This window comes from Mycteria americana, chromosome 2 (assembly GCF_035582795.1).
Source record: "Mycteria americana isolate JAX WOST 10 ecotype Jacksonville Zoo and Gardens chromosome 2, USCA_MyAme_1.0, whole genome shotgun sequence".
In the NCBI taxonomy this organism is placed as follows: domain Eukaryota; kingdom Metazoa; phylum Chordata; class Aves; order Ciconiiformes; family Ciconiidae; genus Mycteria; species Mycteria americana.
The window spans coordinates 149,499,919-149,506,090 of record NC_134366.1 but is presented as its reverse complement, the minus strand read 5'-3'; positions in this window follow the sequence as shown (position 1 = coordinate 149,506,090).

Genomic DNA, 6,172 nt, shown 5'->3' with positions numbered 1-6,172 from the left:
GTCTTTAGTAGGATGAATGAATCTGGATAGAGCAGGGGACTTAGATTTGGAGGGGGGTTTCTGAAGGCACTGAAGAGCTTGGTTGAAGGCCGCATCTCACACTGCGCTGTGAGCTAGACCCCACTCAACCCCAGCCCTGTCCCTGGGAACGGCCCGGGACACGGCCGCTGAACCAGGCAGATGTCATCTGGGGGCAGCGGGCTCTGACGCAGCAGGGATTTAGACTGCCGAGAGCTTTACAGAGCATAAACTGCACCTTACATCCACCTGCTAAAAAAGCCCTGACAGCCGCTAGCAGCCGGCGCAGCAAGGGCAGGGCACAGCAGGCACAGCCCAGCCTGGGAAATCCTCTCCTTCCCCCCATGGGCTCTGTAACTCCCAGCACAAGCAGCTACACAGATTACAAGAGGAAAATCCCATCTACAGCATTACTTTATTATTTAACCTCGGTCCAGCTACCCCCACGCCAGGGATCTAGTGAAACGTGCGTGTAATTCTGCTTTGGCTTCTCCATGCATACAGAGAGCCCCAGTTGCTTGGTCACTGATAGGAGTTTGCTTTAAACTGTACATACACTGCACTCTCCCCACATCCCAATACCCCCAAAATGCAGCTCTTGACGTCCAGATGGCACCATCATATGGGTCATGAACCCTGTACAGTGGAGGACTAACACAAAGAGGAGCCTGGTGCAGCTGTCCTGGAGCCACAGCAGTGCTGAGGGTGCTCCCGGTGCACAAGCATGGTATGGGGGGGTGGATTTGCAGCCGGATCCCCAGCACCATCATCCCCCCCCCCAGCTAGCTGAGGGCTCTGCTTTGGCAAGAAATGGGAGGCTGGGCCTTGGCACCAAATCGCTGTGATCAACTGGAGGAGGACACTGCACACGGACAGAAAGGGAGCCAGGAGGGAAGGAGCACACCAACGGCTCCAACCCCTGCCCTGGGCTTCTCTCGCATTGCTCTGAACCAGTGGTTTCTCTGTGACTCATCTCCCCTTTTTTCTTCCAAACTTGTTAAAGGCGGCAGGTCTAGGCATCTCTATGAAGTGATGCAACAAAGGAGCCCTCAGCGCAGCAGGGATGCAGGGCTGTTTCCGTAAGAGCCGGGGTGTTGCCTCAGCAGGAGGCAGCACCGCTCCCTCCTCCCCAGCCTCCCTGCCCGCAAGCTGGGCGATGCCTGCACCAGCACACGCTTCTTGTCCCGGGCAGACACGAGTGCCTAACGCCAAGGCAAATGCCCAGCCCGGTTTGCTTGGTGGCTCCTTGCTTCGAGCACCACATCCTCCCCCAGCTTCTGGATGGCCAGAAGCACGGCAGCCTTGCAAGCCATGCCAGGAGGGTTACGGTTACTGCACCAGGCTGAATATTCCTCTGCCTGCATGAAACTGCTTTGGGCATTAAGGACAAACACATTCCGGTGAGGAAAGTCTTCTTCCCACTACCATAAACTGTCATGGTACCAACACCCACAGATGGGCTATTTTAGTCATAGGCGGACCCAGAGGTGGAGCATGATGCACCACGGGTCATGTGTCATCTGGGATGCAACCACAGCAAAGGCGGCAGGCTACGCCAAGATGTTTGGCTGGAGCAAATCCAATCATTGCACTGCACTGGCAAGGCCAAATTGAACCAATGTCAGCACTTCTGCTAGAAAACAGAAAATAAAAGTATTTAAGAGGTTGGATAATAGTTCTCCCACCTAGAAAGAAGTATGGTATGGGTGAGAATGCATGGCAGAGCAAAGGGATGGCAACAGAGGGAGGGAAACATGCTTTGTGAAAAACCTGGGTACAATTAAAGAAAATACCACCAACTTTTAGAATCTCTTCCTCCATCTTTCCAAAACCATAAAAATTTAAGCTCTTTTTTTTTTTTTGGGGGGGGGGGGGGGGGGGCAGGACAGATGGACGATGGGACAGGACACAGGGACACAAGAACACAGGAGGGACCAACAACAAAGAGCCACAAAGATGATTAAGGGACTGGAGCATTTCTCGTATGAGGAGAGGCTGAGAGAGCTGGGAGTGTTCAGCCTGGAGAAGAGTAGGCTCAAGGGGGACCTCATCAATGTGTGTAAATACCTGAAGGGAGGGTGCAAAGAGGACAGAGCCAGGCTGTTTTCAGTGGTCCCCAGTGACAGGACCAGAGGCAATGGGCACACACTGAAACACAGGAGGTTCCCTCTGAACATCAGGAAACACTTTTTCCCTGTGAGAGCGACCCAGCACTGGCACAGGTTGTCTAGGGAGGTTGTGGAGTCTCCATCCTTGGAGATATTCAAAAGTCTCCTGGACGTGGTCCTGGGCAACCAGCTCTAGGTGGCCCTGCTTGACCAGGGGGTTGGACCAGATGATCTCCAGAGGTCCTGCCAGCCTGTGACTTCACACGGGAGGCAGACAGGCACTGTCTTCCTTCCCCTCCCAGTTTACGCAAGTACAGCAAGACAGAGAACAGCTCGCAGATTTTTCTACAGCCAAGGAGTCAGGTCAGTCCTGGCCTCGCATCACTGGTCAGACAGCCCACAGGACAGAGGAGCAGAAGGGACCTTGCGTGGCACTGTTGGTCCCTTGCTATTGCAGGCAACCACATTATATACATTCTGTGGACCAACAAGCTCCCTTTTAATCCTGCTTAAGTTGCCACTGCATGCTGTAATGAATAGCATCAGCCATCAAACCAGCAGGGGCAGAAGCTGGCCTCAGGCACTAGTCACCTGTATGCCAGGCACTGACGCTTGCGCAAGCAGGAGGACTACCTGCCCCTCTGATGCTCTTCTGACACAACCGAAACAGCCTCTTAACACATGTACTGCCAAAGAGTGCTGGATCCAAGACAGAAACTGCAGATAAAGCTTCTCAGGCAGCAGCTTCAATGCCAGGTATTCATTGCCGAGCCCCACCTACCAGACCAAAGCCAGGCGACACACACGAGACATGCTGACACTTGCCGCTACAAGCAGACTGCAGTCTCTGTACTCGCTCTGCTAACCAACTGCAAACTTCACCCGAACCTGTCTGTACCCCGGGGTGATCCTCCCCGCACCCCCTCACCAGCTCTGAGCTGCCCAGCCCGCTCAGGTGGGGTTTGCAGAGGCACAGCCTAGCCAGCAAAACAGTTCCCAGCATTTTTGAAGAGCTGCTGTAGAGCAGCCAACAGCACTGGGCACCCCGTTCCAGGCCGGACAGGCATGGGCGTTTCAGACGGGGCACGGTTCCTTCCCCACATGTGGTTTTGGGACAGCACGGTGTGAAGTTACCCGTCTCCAAAACTACACCAGAGGAGCCTCTGGCATTTGCAGCCGCTAAGGATCACACATTGCACTTTTCAGCATTAATTTGTACATGCTGACCAGTGACAGTAGTAACTGTTTCACCTTCCCAAATTGTTCCTGTCCCTTGGAACAAAGGGTGACAGGGACCATGTTAGCATTGTACTCATCTGCTGCTCAAGACCTGCTGTCATCAGCTGTAAGCCCAAAGCCACCAGCTTCCACTACACAGCACATGGGGGCTGCTTTGTTTTAGGCATGAGCAGAACTGCACTGCACTCATTTGAATCGCATTAAATATTTCCTGCAACAAGTAAAATGGGTTTATTCACAAGAAGAAGAGGTTTTATTGGACTGATCACATTTAGCTTCCATTAAGAGAGGTAACAAACCCTTTTCATTATGCGCACTACAAACACTAGGAAGCAAGTACCCCAACAGAGGGTAACTTTCCTCTGCTTCCAGAGATCTCATATGAGAGGAGCTATATCCATCACTAGAAGTCAAAAAAGAGAATTGTATTCAAAATGGGCTTTTTCATGCATTCCTCCTCTCATACGCTACTGTTTCAGTGCTGTTGAAGACATTACACAACTCTTGTTTAAAAGCCAGGTTGGTCCTACCAACCTTGAAGACTCCTCTACTCAAAATGCCAAGTTACATATAAAAAAGGTCAGGTCAGATGCACACAATTAGTAATACTATTACAGACCTATTACAGATTATCTCTCTTTTTTCCTTTTTTTTTTTTTTTATAAACAGTAACTTTAGCTTCAGAAGAACAGCCTCAGAGCAGACTACAAGCCCTCTGAGGCCCATCCTCACTGAAGCTGGTTGCCTTTCCTTCTGCATCTGGCAATAAGCTCCACAGCACTTTGCATGCTCACAATAGATCAAGAGGCCAGGTCTTTCCTTCCAGACAATATTAATTTACTAGCATGCTCGTTTTCTCAGTGTAGCAATTAGCTCTGTTGTTTTCCTTGTTCCTGGCACACACATACACATCCCACAACCCATCGTAACACCGCAACAGCACTCACATCATCCGCGTCAGACAGGAGAGGCAGGCTCAGCCCTCGGTTATTTATCTTACCTTCCAGGGTAATACCCTGATAAGGCAAGTATGAAGCAAGCAAAGTGGGTAAGGAAGGAAATTACCTATATATTTATACATGCAGAAGCAGGTGTCCCAGCTCATGTTGGAGCTGTCATTCTGGAGAGACGGCACAGACCTGGACTGGGGCAAACAGGTACCAGAAGGAACCGACTGCTATTTCAAGCAGACCACGCAGGTCCCCTTCCTTCACTGCTAGACAGCTTTCTCAGAGACTGCTGATGTTATGCAAACCCGTTACAAGCTCACAGGTTAGAAGTGCTCAACAGCAGCACCAGGCTCTATAAAAAGCAGCCAACAAAACCCCAACTCTTATGACAATGCAGACTACGATTAAATTTGCATACAGGCAACAGCTTTTGCAGGCAAAAATATAAATAGTAAGACTAGCCAGAAGCCAAAATGAATTGCTAGCAAGCCACTCACACCTGTAACAGAGCTGACCACTTCTACTTTTCATCAGCAAAAGACGACTACCTAAGAAAGGTCAACAGATGCTCCTGAAGATCTGACTGTTGAAAGATCAGCTTTATGCCTCAGAATATCTGAGTAAAATGAATTCATGCTTTCTGCCTGAACACTACTTAGGCTGGGGGCATCATCTCATTTAAAAGGATTTCTAAAGAAGGTTTCTTTTAGATAGGTTCTTATCATTTAATCCAGTTACCCTCTGTGTAACGGAGAATGACCCAGAACAGGGGGGTGGAATCAGGTCTCTTTGCATCACCTTAGGTTTTTCTGCTGCTGTTATTTGGTAGCTTTTTATGCTTGCAGAAATTAACCTGAGACAGAGTTTCTTAAAATACTACATACAAGTAACTGCAAATTTATAAATGTAAAACTTCATCCCAATGGAAAGATTATTCCACTTAGGCAAGCTAAACAACAGTTAGATGCACTAAGTGACCCTGAAATGCCTCCTGCTCCTTAGCAGATTATTTCACTGTCAATTCAATCCATTTACATTGTTAGTTTTTATCCTAAATGTGTCCAAGTGCAGTCGAAGTGTTGTGATGTTTACTCTGGGAATAGGTAGTATTTTACAGACAATTAAAAATAATTTAGAAAACCACAAATCTCCAGTCTGAAGATCAAGATTCAGACTTCTTATTCCTGATGGAGCTTAAGGATATTTTCAGATACAGGCAGTACAGCAGAGCTGTCTATCACTGTACAGCAGACCCATCGTCGCTGTACTGCACTCCCCGGCAGCTCCAAACTCGATCACAGCAAGGGAACACAGCAGAGATTCTTCCTGGCAAGAGCAAGGGCTACCCGATGAGTCACGGGAGCCAGCGCTGGCAAGAGACCGGCTGCAGGCACAAACAAGTAGCTCAGATTTCATCAAATGAAAGGCAGTAAACAGCCAAGATACTTTCCAATATTTACTACAATAATTTGCTACTGTGGAAAAAAATAAAATAAAATCAGTACTCTGACTCTATTCCAGCTGTATCTGCTAATAGAACCAAGCATTCTTCTATTGGTTCAGGGAAATTACAAGAAAATACAAAAGTCACAATAATATAATCCATAATCTGCTTCCACTTAAACATTAACCAGCAACAATGATAACCACTTCATTTGCATTGAGATTAGCTAAAGTGTCCCCCCCTCAGGGGGAAAGCCCCACATAAATACAAGGTTTCTACATGTCATTTTCATAATCTGCCCGTTAGAGACCACAAAAGCCTGGCTGCAAACTCAATGCTCATTGATCCACTCACCCATATTTTTAAAACTTTATTTTAAACTCAGTAACAGTGCTTGACCCTCACAGATTACT